Consider the following 13,580-nt stretch of genomic DNA (forward strand, 5'->3'; position numbering starts at 1 on the left):
ACCTGATGTGTAAGATATGGGAAATGAAAGAAGTACGAGAGGATGAATTTCCCAACAGGGAGCAGTAGAGGCTCGAGCAGGGTTACAGGGGAGAGGGGCCTAGATTTGACTATAAATAGAATCACAATAGCTAATTGTAAGCACTTCATGTGCATTAACTCATTGAATCCTCACAAGATTTTTGTGGAGTAGAGATGGTTTTTATATTCAGTTATAAGTGAGGCAACCAAGAAACAGAGAGGCTAAGTAAATCGCCAAGATTCACACAGCTAGTTATTGAACAGGGATGGATTCCTGGCACTTTCCCTCGTGTGGCTGGTCGCATGAAATGTGGGTGACTGGTCACACTGAAAGATGCAGGATGAAAGCAGGTAATAATTTCTCAGAATCATACTGACAAACTAAATAGTGGGTCCAAACTAAAAAGCATAAGATTCAGTGGAAATATATTTAAACCAACAATTCAATTTTTATAAATATTTATTGAGGGCCTACCTTGTGTTAGGCACTGATCTAGACACTAAGGTATTGGAGAACAAAACAGACAAAAATTCCTGTCCTGGAATTTATATTCTTGTAAGAGCGGAATAAAAATAAATGGCATTGGGGCGCCTGGGTGGCTCAGTCGGTTAAGCGGCCGACTTCAGCTCAGGTCATGATCTCGCGGTCCGTGGGTTCGAGCCCCGCGTCGGGCTCTGTGCTGACTGCTCAGAGCCTGGAGCCTGTTTCTGATTCTATGTCTCCCTCTCTCTGACCCTCCCCCGTTCATGCTCTGTCTCTCTCTGTCTCAAAAAATAAATAAAGGTTAAAAAAATAAATAAATAAAAAATAAATGGCATAGAAAGTAGTATGTTAAAAGGTGATAGGTGTAAGGGGATGGACTTGTGAATTATGAATGGGAATTCTGTGTAGGACTCATCGAGAAGGTAAATCTGAGAAGACTCAGTGGAAGAAAATGGACATCTATCAGAAAAACACTCCAGGCCAACGCAAAGGTCCTGAGGTAGTATGTAACATGAGGTAGTCTGGTATATATAACATACGATCTATTCATATGTCCAGAAATTTACCTTCAGAGGAATGAGATGAGCTAAGTAAAGTGAAAATTATGTTTTGGGACAATAGCTCCTATGTATACGTCCCTATGTTCCAGGCACTGCATTAAGTTCTTTACATACATTTTCTCATTTAAGCCCTACAGCAGTCCTATATGCTAAGATGTTTATACCCATATTACATGTGAAAAATCTGAGACCCATAGAAATTTGGTGAATGTCCAGTCAGTTCAAATCCAGATTAGTCCAACCCCAAAGCTTATATCCTTGCCACCACCCTACTTTGCCTCCCTATAAAAAAATCAGTCATTTGCTGAGCACTTCTATGTACATACGTAATCTTTAACCACACCTCAACTTATGTTTCATTAGGAAGATCACTAACTGAATTGAGAAAATACAGAGAAAAGCATAAGACCAACACTAACCTTACAAAGCTATTAAAAACACCAAGAGTCAAAATGTCAATGAGTCCTCTTTTCTTTTATCCATTAATTCATCAACTATTTATTAAGGACCAATTATATACCAGGCACTGTTCTAGGCATTGAGGATGCAAAACTCCCTGGCCTCTTGGAGCTTACATTCTAGTAGACAGCTCTTTCAGCAGCTAATTCTGCAGTTACCATTGTTACAGCACTTCAGAATTTTTAAAACGCTTTCAAAGACATTATATCAAGTGCCCAAGAAGAAATAAACAGGCTCTTGAGTGCTGGACTTTCAGATTTAATCATAGATCACCAGAGCCATCAGTGGTAGGCCATTATAAACACCTTTACTGCAGTTACTTTCAATGTATCTAGGGTTTCATTGTCCTAATCCATTTGTCTTCAGCTGTGTTCCAGGAATGAGATGTTACAGCAAATTCACAGAGGGCATCATGAGACACTTAAAATTTTGAGAAACTTGACATCTTTTGGACATTGCACAAACTAGTAGCTTGAAATAGTTCACATTCAATATTAGATTGTGCTATATTCCTTTAGAAGATGCGTATCTTTGGAAAGCTAGGTTTTTAAAAATTACTATGATAAAAAGGAAGTACCCCATGGAAATCCATGTGGAACAGGAATTGCCGGTAGCAGAGTTTACTCTGTTTCCAAAGTTTGAGAAGGCGAGCTGTGCTAGAGTAGAACACATCTGTTAGTAAGTATGATTATTAAAAAATGACATAAAATTATTTTTCTTTCAATTTATGTGCATTATTTTTTTTTAATTTTTAATGTTTATTTATTTTTGAGAAAGACAGATAGAGGGCAAGCAGGGAGGGGTGGAGAGAGAGGGAGACACAGAACCTGAAGCAGGCTCCAGGCTTTGAGCTGTCAGCCCAGAGCCCGACACAGGGCTCGAACCGACACAAGCTGTGAGATCATGACCTGAGCCGAAGTCAGATGCTCAACCAACTGAGCCACTCAGGCGCCCCTATGTGCATTATTTTTAAAAATACTCCTGAGTTTTTAGGACTTAAGTTGTTTGGACCTTACTACATAGTAAACAGAATTGTTTGGTATTTCCAAACAGCTCTGAGGCACTAAGGGCTCATGGACTGAGATAGTTTGGAAACCTCTGTCCTAACCCCAGGATTTTTATTTTTCCAAATTTCTGTTTTTAAATTGAAAATTGTGTCATGAATACGTTTTCTCTAAAAGATGGGATTAATTTTCTTCTTAGCGTTTCTCTTCTTTTCATTTAGCTGTCTTACCAGCCTCTGATAGGTTTACATCGTCCTCTTATGGTAGATGGGGGAATGGTGCATAGAAATGACGTGACATCTAATAAGAGCATAGATCCCAAGGTCTTCAAACTCCCTGTCAGGAGTTTGAACTCTAGTCAGTATGGCATCATTGTCCAAATTGGGAACAGCTGCCTCTCTCTCAAGATACCTTTACTGACGGTAAAATTGTTTAATAAATACACAAATCTGCAGTGCGTATGATATGCTTGGTGTCCCCTTAGGTGTTACACATTTGCCCATGGCAGCCCCACTCCCAAGCCTGAATTCCTTCCACCAGACGGGAGTTAATGAGTACCAAGCTCCATCGACAAACTCATGGGCTCTCTCTCTCTCCCCCCACCACCGCCCCCCCCCCCACCTTCTGTGCGCTGTCCCTCTCAAACAAAAAAAAATTATGTATTTTCCTGCAACTAAACTTAATTTACATTCTGAGTTCCCATTTCATTGGCAGTAACATCCCCCACCCCCAGGGAGACAATGCCAAGCTGTAGTTGGTTTTCAACCATGCTGCCTCCCTGAAGGCGTCCTTTATTCCCCTCACTGGCTGGAGCCAAGGCCGCTAAGCACCTCACCATGTGCCGCGCAATACAGTACAGGGAAGAATTGTCTTGCCCTAAATGCCAATAGGACCATCTCTGTGAGAAATAACACTCACATTTATCCTCCAGTGCCATAAAAATCCAAAGCAAGTTTGAGTTCACAGAAAGAATTTTCCAATGTTCACTTCTTTTTGGTGCCTGCTACGGAGCCTAGGGCTGGAGTTTTATTCACACTGAACTATAAACAAGCAGCAGACTTTTTCAGTTACATTTATTTTCCATTTCTGTGGACGTGTACATTCATTCATGGCTGGCTGTTTATTTTTCACAAATTGTAATTGAGTTATTTTATTGGAAAAAAATGTAAAGAAGATGTCACTTTCTGGAGTATTGGTAACTACTATCTGCCTTGGTGGAAAGATGCTTTAGGCAGCCTCTTGGGGGCAGAAGCAGAGGCTCCGGGCCCTGGAGTGGGACTAACATTCAGGTGGTAGACAGGAAGCTCCTAAGGAGAGAAGCAAAGGAATGTTTTGTTTTAGTAATGGAAGGCCAGAGAGGAAGGAGATATTAGAAAAGGCTGTGGAGGAAGTGAAGACCCACTGTAGGCTCAGGACTGAGCCAAAGATTATACTATTGTTAATATATGTGTGCAAAAGTTTTGGCTTTTCCTACATTTCTCGGAGGTAAATCTTTGAGGCTTGGCTACTTGGGACTGTATGTCATGATCTTTTTAAAACAAAGACTTAGATAAATGCTCTCTTTCATTTAGCAGTAGTTTCCATTTAAAAAGGGTGTACCAAGAGTTTTACAAACTTTCTCTCAATGGACTCTTTCAATAACCCTATGAGGGAGGCATCGTCTCCATTTTGCAGATAAGAACACAGAAATTCAGAGAGGAGGAGTGATTTGCTTCCCCCCTAAGGATTCCAATACTGATCTAACAATTTCAAGGTCATTTTCTTCTCACTACACCCATAGCCAGCTCTCAAACAAAAAAGGACTCAATAGTATGGAAGTACATAAACATGAGGCATCCAAGATTGTTCAAACTTTGATGTAGATTGTTTGGTTTAAGTACATGAAGAGGTTTTCCTGAAAAACAAACAACAAAAATATTATTTAATGAATAAAACCAAGACTATTGCTCCAAGGGCAATTTTAATGACAATGTAAAATACAAATATGTTATATTAATTTTTATTTGTAGTGACAAAACTCAAACTTTCTACAGAGCTCTTAATGGATCCATATGTAGTTGATAAACATCCACATCCAAAACCTGATTCATTTTTTAAGTTTACTTTTAATTGAGGTATAATTTAAATGTGATAAAGCACACTAATCTTTTAAAAATTTTTAACGTTTATAATTTATTTTTGAGAGAGAGAGACAGACAGAGTGTGAGAGGGGGAGAGGCAGAGAGAGATGGAGAGGCCTTTTGTGAAGCAGGCTCCAGGCTCTGATCTGTCAGCACAGAGCCCGATGCAGGGCTTCAACTCACGGAATGTGAGATTATGACCTGAGCCGAAGTCGGACACTTAACTGACTGAGCCACCCAGGTGCCCCAAAGTTCACTAATCTTAAGTATACAGCTCAATAAATTTTTACATACAAATAAAACAATGAAAACACAGCTCAGTTGAGGATATAAGACATTTCCAATACCCCAGAAATTCCCTCATGATCCCTCCCAGTCAATCTCTCTCAAAGGTAACCAGTATTCTGAGATTTGTTTCTTTTGCTTAACATCATGTCTGCAAATCATTCATGTTGTTACATATAGCAGTACTTTATTCTTTTTCATTGCTGTGAAGTATTTTATTGTACGCATTTACAAGTTACTCATCTACTGTTGATCAAGTTTTGTTCCTTTTCTTCCTTCCTTCATTTCTTTCTTCCTTTTCCTTCCTTCCTTCCTACCTTCCTTCCTTCCTTTCATTTTTTGGCTTTTAAGAATAAAGCTGATATGATCATTCTTGTGCATGTCTTGATTCATTTTAAAAATCAGTTTAACATTCAGCTCTTTTTAATCTTATCATCGTTGAGATTTGGGAAACTTTTCTCTACAGGAAATAATTTTATAAGGATTTTTCTATTGAGTCAACACTTTGATGTTTGTGACTGTCTCTATTTCTTTTGTGTGTAGAAGAAACACATTGCTGCTTTTTCTAAAAAATGAAAAATTTTAGAATCATAGAGCCTAAAACAAGTTGAATAGTAGAAAGTATTCTTTAAGAAATACTGTTGAGGTCATCTGTTCTCAGGAACTGTTTAATGTGACTGTCTAAAGTGCTATTTTAAAAGTTATTTTTAAATCTTTGATAAGATTTGGAGAGAATTCAAGCTGTGGGTGGCTGTCTCACTATGAAGGCAATGATTTGAGAAGTCTGTCCAGGGGTTAAGGGAATTACTTTGGAAAACATCAAGAACTTGAAATGCCTCCATCCGTTTGTCTTATGCTTAGATACTTCTACTATTTGAAATGGTAGGGGAAAAAATGTGCTTCCATCTTAGAAGAGTTGTTTTTAGTTTCAAGGCCATGCAAGTTTTAATATTATCCTGGGCATATATTTTGGGATAATAAGATGAAGTGGCGTCAGGGGGTTAATAAGTGGCTCTAAGTGATACCTAGTTTCCCCTTCATTCATATCTCTCATTGCTATTTTTCTAGAAGTAAGTAAACACAGGCTTTAGAGAGCTAAGTAATCTAAGAACATATTGCTAGGAAGTAGAGCTGGGATTGAAAGCCAGCTTGTCTGACTGTAGACTCTGGGCTCTTATTAATACACCACGCAAATCTTTGCTGGCGCATGGTAGACTGTCTCCTTTCCCTCCAGATGATGGCAACGCTATGACCTGGAACTGGAGTCAAAAACACAACAATAAAGGCCAGGCAAGGAATAAAAATGAGGGAAGCGGGATAGGTAAGATGGTAAGAATTAATAATCAAAATAACAACAAACACTATTGTGTCAGGCACACTCGAAGTGCTTTACGTGTTTTAACTCCCTCAGTCCCCTGAACCATCTAATGGGATGGACACTGTTATTACACCCACTTTACATGAGAGGAAGCTGAGGGTCACAGAGGAGAAACCACTTGCTCAAGGTCACACATCCAGGAGTCTGGACCGGGAACCCGCACTCTTAACCCTGTGCTGTAGGGCCACGGGCTCCTGGAGGGGGGCACGGTGGGGCACTGGGGGGCTTGCCCCCCAGCCAAGGGGGAAGTTGCTATTCAGCTCCAGATGATTGCCCTGCAGAAATTCATGCCCACTGGTGATATGGAATTTCATACGGAATCTCCCAATTTTTAAAAGCTAGCCATTAATTAAAAACAAAATACCTGAGCAAGACAAACAGAACAAGCCTGTGGACTGGATCTGGCCCGCAGGCTTTGAGTCTGTGATCTAGTTACGGAGAGTGTGAGTTTTCATGGCATGAAAGGATACCCGAGCCCGGTAACATCCACATATTGTCTTCTGAACGTAACTCAGAACTGTGTTGACAGCAAGTCTTGTGCTGTGAGAGCTAAGTGTCCTGACTCCTCACAAAAGGCCTTTGTGAGTGGACACCAGTCACCACCACATTGCTGGCTACCCATATCTTAAAATACCAGGGCCATGAGGCAGTAGTTTCATTTCTGCAGGATCTTTAGATTGCAAACTAATATTTTCGTCTGGTTTGCAAAAGTCCAGCATAAAGTTATCAGGTTCTGGGTATTATATTAACTTTCTAATTCTGTGCAGTCTTTTTAAAAATTTTTTATTTTTTTAAATATGTTTTTTTAAGTTTTTATTTATTTTTGAGACAGAGAGAGATAGAGCGTGAGCAGGGAAGGGGCAGAGAGAGAGGGAGACACAGAATGTGAAGCAGGCTGGAGGCTCTGAGCTGTCAACACAGAGCCCGATGTGGGGCTTGAACTCACAGACTGCGAGATCATGACCTGAGCCGAAGTTGGACGCTCAACCGACTGAGCCACCCAGGTGCCTCTCTAATTCTGTGCAGTCTTAAAGTGGTCCTGAAATCATCTTGCCTGTGCACTATTTACTTGTATTCCAATTTTCCCTTTTTTGAAGACTATCCTCCCTGGATGGCTTTGGAAAAATTAGAATCTAACAATGTAGGTAATACAATTTCAAAAGCCCATTTATCCACATAAAAAGAATCTGTTAAACTAAATGGGATTGGATGCTTCCAAGATTTCTTTTCCCTCTTAGTATTTGTCACTTGTTTACTTACATTTGTTCTGTCGCTAGCCAGGGTGTATAGGAGAGCCATAGGTTTTAAACAAAAAGCTTACTAGGCAACATGGTTAGAATTTTGTTTCTTTTACTTCATTTTTTTTTTTTTTTTTTCCTTTCAGATCTTAATATTCACACTGGGCATGTATCCTAGGTTCTTAGGGGAAAAAATATTTAAGCACTGTTACCAGTTTCTTAGGGCTCTCATAACAAACAACAAACTGGTTGGCTTAAACAATAGAAATGTATTCTCTTACGGTTCTGGAGGTTAGAAGTCAAGCTGTCAGCAGGGCCATGTTCCGTCTAAAGGCTCTCGGGAAGAGTCCTTCCTTGCCTCTTTCTTCCTAGTTGACAGTGCTCAGTGTTCCTTGGCTTATCCCTGTATTGCATCGATTTCTGCCTCTGCCATTACATGGCCTTCTCCACTGTATCTGGATACAAATCTCTCTCTCCTTACAAGGACACCAGTCACTGGATTTAGGATCGAAACTAAGCCAGAATGACCTCATTTTAACTTGATTACATCTGCAAGGAGCCTATTTCCCAAAAGGGCACCACAGGTTTGAAGTGGACGTGCATTTCGGGGAAACACTGTTCAACCCAGTGCATACATCTATTAGTAATTTCTACAAAAATAATCAGAATAGGTACAAAACAAAATTCTTAAAATTAATCATTAAACACGACTTGAAATAAAAGCCAACAATGAGCTGGCAGCTTGAAAGTACCTTCATAAAACTTTATGGTAGGCATTTTGGATATTAACGTGATTTCTTCCAACTTCTTCCTACCTTTTCCACTCTCATTATCTCTTTTGCTCTATTTTCTTCATTGAATTGTTAAAATTTCTCTTTTATCTTGCTGTATTTTATGAATTTTCATAGAACACCTGATGCTTTTCTGGAAGCAAGAATGGTAACAGTAAATAAAATAATAAAATAACCACTGTTAATTTGATGGTAGTGTTGAGATACTGGCCTCCATTTGAGAACAAACTCATTATGAGATGCTTTCTAACGTGATAAAATGCCAGTGTGGATCCCAGAGTGATGTCTCTAATTGCCTAGACCTTTTTGCATTAGGTATCTGCATGAGTTATAACTCCTTTGTGAAGATAAAAAGGCTGCTGCAAGAAATTGCCCCAGTGCTGTAAGAGCTGTCCGACTGGAGGGCATCTCAAATGAGATTAATGATGTCTGCCTTAATATAAGAAGATTTAGCATAACCAAGATTGTGGATTCTGCAGAAACCTGTCAGCACTCATTTATTTGGAATAAATATTATTTTTAATTAAAGTCCTAAGGTAGGTTATCCCTGAACTAATGAGATCTACAGTGATTTCCTTTGGGAATTAATTTTCTTTCTTAATTCTCAGTCATTTTGATGATTATGGTTCATTCACTCTTCCACATGGCAGTTTTATATGACATGCTGATTTCTAGCTAAAGGCACTAAATAACCCTGTATTTGTTTTCACATGGCACTCTCATTTTCTAATTATATTTATCATTTAACCCAAACCTTCTTATAGGTTTGTCTGTCCAACTTAGCTGTATATGGTGAGTTGGCTTTATAAAGTAAGATCACTCACAAGAGAATAAAGCTTCATTCTAAGTGAAATGACAGGAAACATGAAAACATAAAATAGCATTGCTATTTTAAACTTTTTTTTTTAATCGATTCTGGGTCTTTGCTAGGCACTGTGCTGAATGTTTTATAACACATCAACTCTAATCCGCATAGGAACTCTGCAAGATAGGAATTACCATTTCTGTTTAATAGATCGTGAAACAGAGATTTAGGAAGCAGAGCAGAGATTTAACTCGATAGCTCATGTTCATAGCACCATGCCATGCAGCCTCAATGGTGGCAACCACCCAGCTTTCGGCAGACCTGCATATAAACATCAGTGCTTTTCCAGTATGTGGTTCAACCAGATTTTCAGTGACTCAATAGCATTGGTGTTCTGACTACTATTGCTAGGCAAAAACCACCCCAAAACTGTGTGGTATAGAAGAGCCATTCTATGACACTCATAGATTCCATGGGTAAGGAATTTAGACGGGGAAATGATGATGGCTAATCTCTGGACCCCAGTTAGGGTGATTCAGATGTTGGAATTCACTTACAGGTGGGTTATTGACTGGTTGGGACTATGAACCAGTACACCAACCTGTGGACTTTCCATATTGCCCGGCTTTTCCCACAACAGGGCAGCTCCTGGGTAGTTGGTCATCTTACATGGCAGCTCAGGGCTCCAAGGGTGAGTATCCTGAGAATTAGGATACTTGGAAGTTATGGCGTGATACTTCTGATGCATTCTTTTGGTTAAAAGCAAGTCCCTAAGACTGACCCAGATTCAAGGAAGGGGACTTAGCCCCTCACTCCTCAATAGGAAATGTATCAAAGAATTTGCAGACATGTTTTAAAGCCATCACAGTGGAAACAAATACTCTACTACATGCTGCTATTTCTGGCTTACATGTTGGAGTTGGGGTTCTCATCTATTTCCCTTGTTGGACCCCATCCCCTTCTGTCAATTCACTTGGTTTCCAGACCTATAAACAAGGGCATGCTTCAGGCAAATGGGCCTCTATTAATAGTTGGGGCTTCTGCCCCTAATTTCTAAACGATCTGCTACCCCTGACACATTGACTGGGAAAGAGTAGAAGCATTAGTAGACCTGTTTTCAACCATTTCTTCTAAGGACAGAAAGAGGCAGACTGTGCCTCTCATTTACCTTAGATGGTTTCTCTTGGTTTCTCAGGAGCAAGAGAAGTCTAAAAAATTCAAATTTATTGCTTCACTCACATGCAATCATGCAACTGGTTAATTCAATCTTTAGCAAATTAAAATACTTGTTGACAGGACTCTGCTGGTGAAGACAGAAATCACCGATAGAAGGTTGCTTGATAAATGTAGAATTAGAATTGAATTCAGCGTTTTCCATGTGCTTACAATATAAGATGAATGAAAGGGCTTTTCTTCCCCCCTCTAGAGGAGAAAAAGTTGAATAAAGACATGGAAAGTACTTAAATGTAAAAGGAGGTGGTTGGGAACCAGAGTTAAATTGATGATTTGGTGCCTCCTTTCCCTGGACCCTCACCCAAGAGATCATACCATTATGACATAAAGTCAAGCCGAAACATGCATGCCAGATCTCTCTTAAGGTGATACATTCAGGCTCAGAGAACTACTCTTAACTGATTAGTATTGGCCTGGAAGAAAGCTAAGGAGCAATAGTGATTAGGAATTCTTGGGCTCTAAATGCCACTTACTTCATATTTGAGATGTTTGCACATAAAGCTATTGCTGTTACTGCTTAATATAACTTCACGAAAAAGGTATCTAGCCTTTGGAGAGCTGGGAAAGGGAACATGCCCCTCCCCGCCCCCAGCTGTGTTCCTTAAAATTGTTTTCTAAATTAATGGGAATTTGAATGTGTAGATGGTCTATGTAGCTGAGTTTTTTCAGGATTTTACTATATTTATATTAGTTTCAGGTGTACAATACAGTGATTAACCAATTCTATACATTACTCAGTGCTCATCAGGACAAGTACCCTCCTTAATTCCCATCACCCATTCATCCATCCTCCCACCCACCTCTCCTCTGGTAACCATCAGTTTGTTCTCTATAGTTAAGAGTCCATTTTAGGATCTTACTATATTTTTAAGGGAAATATTATCTTATGATTCATAATTATCAGAGTATTTTCTACTATGATGAGCTAACACACTACATTTCCTAATCTTTCTTGCACTAGGAAAGTAGTCATTTGATTAAGTTTTAGTTGGTGTGGTATAAATTTTGAAGTTCTTTTAAGTTTTTAATTTAAATTTTAGTTAATACACAGTGCAATATTGGTTTCAGGAGTAGAATTCAGTGATTCATCATTTACAACACCCAGTGCTCATCACAACGAGTCCCCTCCTTAATGTCCGTCACCTATGTAGCCCATCTTCCACCCACCTCCCTCCATCAACCCTCAGTTTGTTCTGTGTCATTAACAGTATCTTGTGGTGGGGCATCTGGGAGGCACAGCTGGTTAAGCATCCGGCCCTTGGTTTCGGCTCAGGTCATGATCTCACGGTTTGTGAGTTCGAGACATGCATTAAGCCTGCTTGGGATTCTCTCTGCCTCTCCCTCTCTCTCTTCTCCTCCCCTGTACATGCTCTCCCTCTCTCTCAAAATAAATAAATAAACGTAAAAAAAAGGAGTCTCTTGTGGTTTGTTTCTATCTCTCCTCTTAACCCCTTATGTTCATCTATTTTGTTTCTTAAGTAATCCATGTGAGTGAAATCATATGGTATTTGTCTTTCTCTGACTGACTTATTTTGCTTAGCATATACAGCCTCTTCTGTATCCATTTATAATTCATTGACCATTTGGGTTCTCTCCACAGTTTGGCTATTGTTGATAATGCTGCTATAAAAATTGGAGTACATGTACCCCTCGAATCTGTATTTTTGTGTCCTTTGGGTAAATACCAAACAGTGCAAATGCTGGATTATAGGGTAGTTCTGTTTTTAGTTTTTTTTTGAGGATTCTCCGTATTGTTCTCCAGAGTGGCTGTACCAATTTGCATTCCCACCAGCAGTGCAAGAAGGGTCCCCCTTTCTCCACATCCTCGCCGACACCTGTTGTTTCCTGTGTTGTTCATTTTAGCCATTCTGACTGGTGTGAGGTGGTATCTCATTGTGCTTTTGATTTGTATTTCCCTGATGATGAGTGATGTTCAGTATTTTTTCATGTGTCGGTTGGCCATCTGGATGTCTTCTTTGGAAAAGTGTCTATTCATGTCTTCCGGCCATTTCTTAAATGGGTTATTTGTTTTTTGGGTGCTGAGATTGATAAATTCTTTATAGATTTTTGGATATCATGTGCAAATATCTTCTCGCATTCTGTGGGCTGCCTTTTAGTTTTGTTAATTGTTTCCTTCGCTGTGCAGAAGCTTTTTATCTTGATGAGGTCCCGATGGTTCATGTTTACTTTTGTTTTCCTTGCCTTTGGCGACCTGTCTAGTAAGAAGTTGCTCCAGCTGAAGTCAAAGAGGTTATTGCCTGTATTCTTCTCTAATATTTTGACATTTTCCTGTCTCACATTTAGGCCTTTCATCCATTTTGAATTTATTTTTGTGTATGGTGTAAGAAAGTGGTCCAGTTTCATTCTTCCGCATGTCGCCATCCAGTTTTCCCAACACCATTTGTTGAAGAGACGTTTTTTTCCATTGGATATTCTTTCCTGCTTTGTCAAAGATTAGTTGACTCTACGGTTGTGGGCCAAGTCTCTTTTAACTTTAACTTCTTGGTCTTTTCAAAAGGGAGAGCGTATATCCTTTATGCTGCCTGGAATGTGGGCATGTGGAATGTGAGAATGTTGGATACAGCTTCAGCCATGTTTGAAGCATGTGGTGGAAGCCATCTACTGAAGACGGTGGAACAAGAGCCCAAGAGCCTGACATATGAGTCCATCACAGCTGCCTTTAAATGTCCTTTACTTGAGAGAGAAACATTTTTCTTATTTGAGCCGGTTTGTTGTTGCTATTGCTGTTGTGCTATTGTTATGAAACTGATATACTTAATTAGTCCTAATTGATACACTGCCCTTGAAGATAACTTTATCAGCTTTGGTCTCAGCAGGAAACAGATGACATACTAAAAAGAGTTTAATGAAGGTATTAAATACAGGGATGTGGGATGTGGGATGTGGGCAGGGTTAAGGACCCCAATCAGGCAGTAGTAGCTACAGGAAACTGTTTCAGCCCCTGGGTCTGAAGGGATGAGAGGAAGGAGCTGTTAGTATAACACAGTGAGAGATGCACCTTTGGGAAAGGGGCTAGCCTACAAGAGCTATGGCCTTAGGAAACCAGCCACAACTGAAACATGGCCCAGCAAAGGTATAGATTTTCTCTCCTCCTTCTTCTGAAGTCCTGCTGGTGCTTCCTAATGGCTGAACCCAACCAGAAGCTGGAGGGCAAGGGAAACTGGGTGATGCAGTCTGTAAAG

The sequence above is a fragment of the Panthera onca genome, chromosome C2 (genome assembly GCF_046562875.1).
Source record: "Panthera onca isolate mPanOnc1 chromosome C2, mPanOnc1 haplotype 2, whole genome shotgun sequence".
In the NCBI taxonomy this organism is placed as follows: Eukaryota; Metazoa; Chordata; class Mammalia; order Carnivora; family Felidae; genus Panthera; species Panthera onca.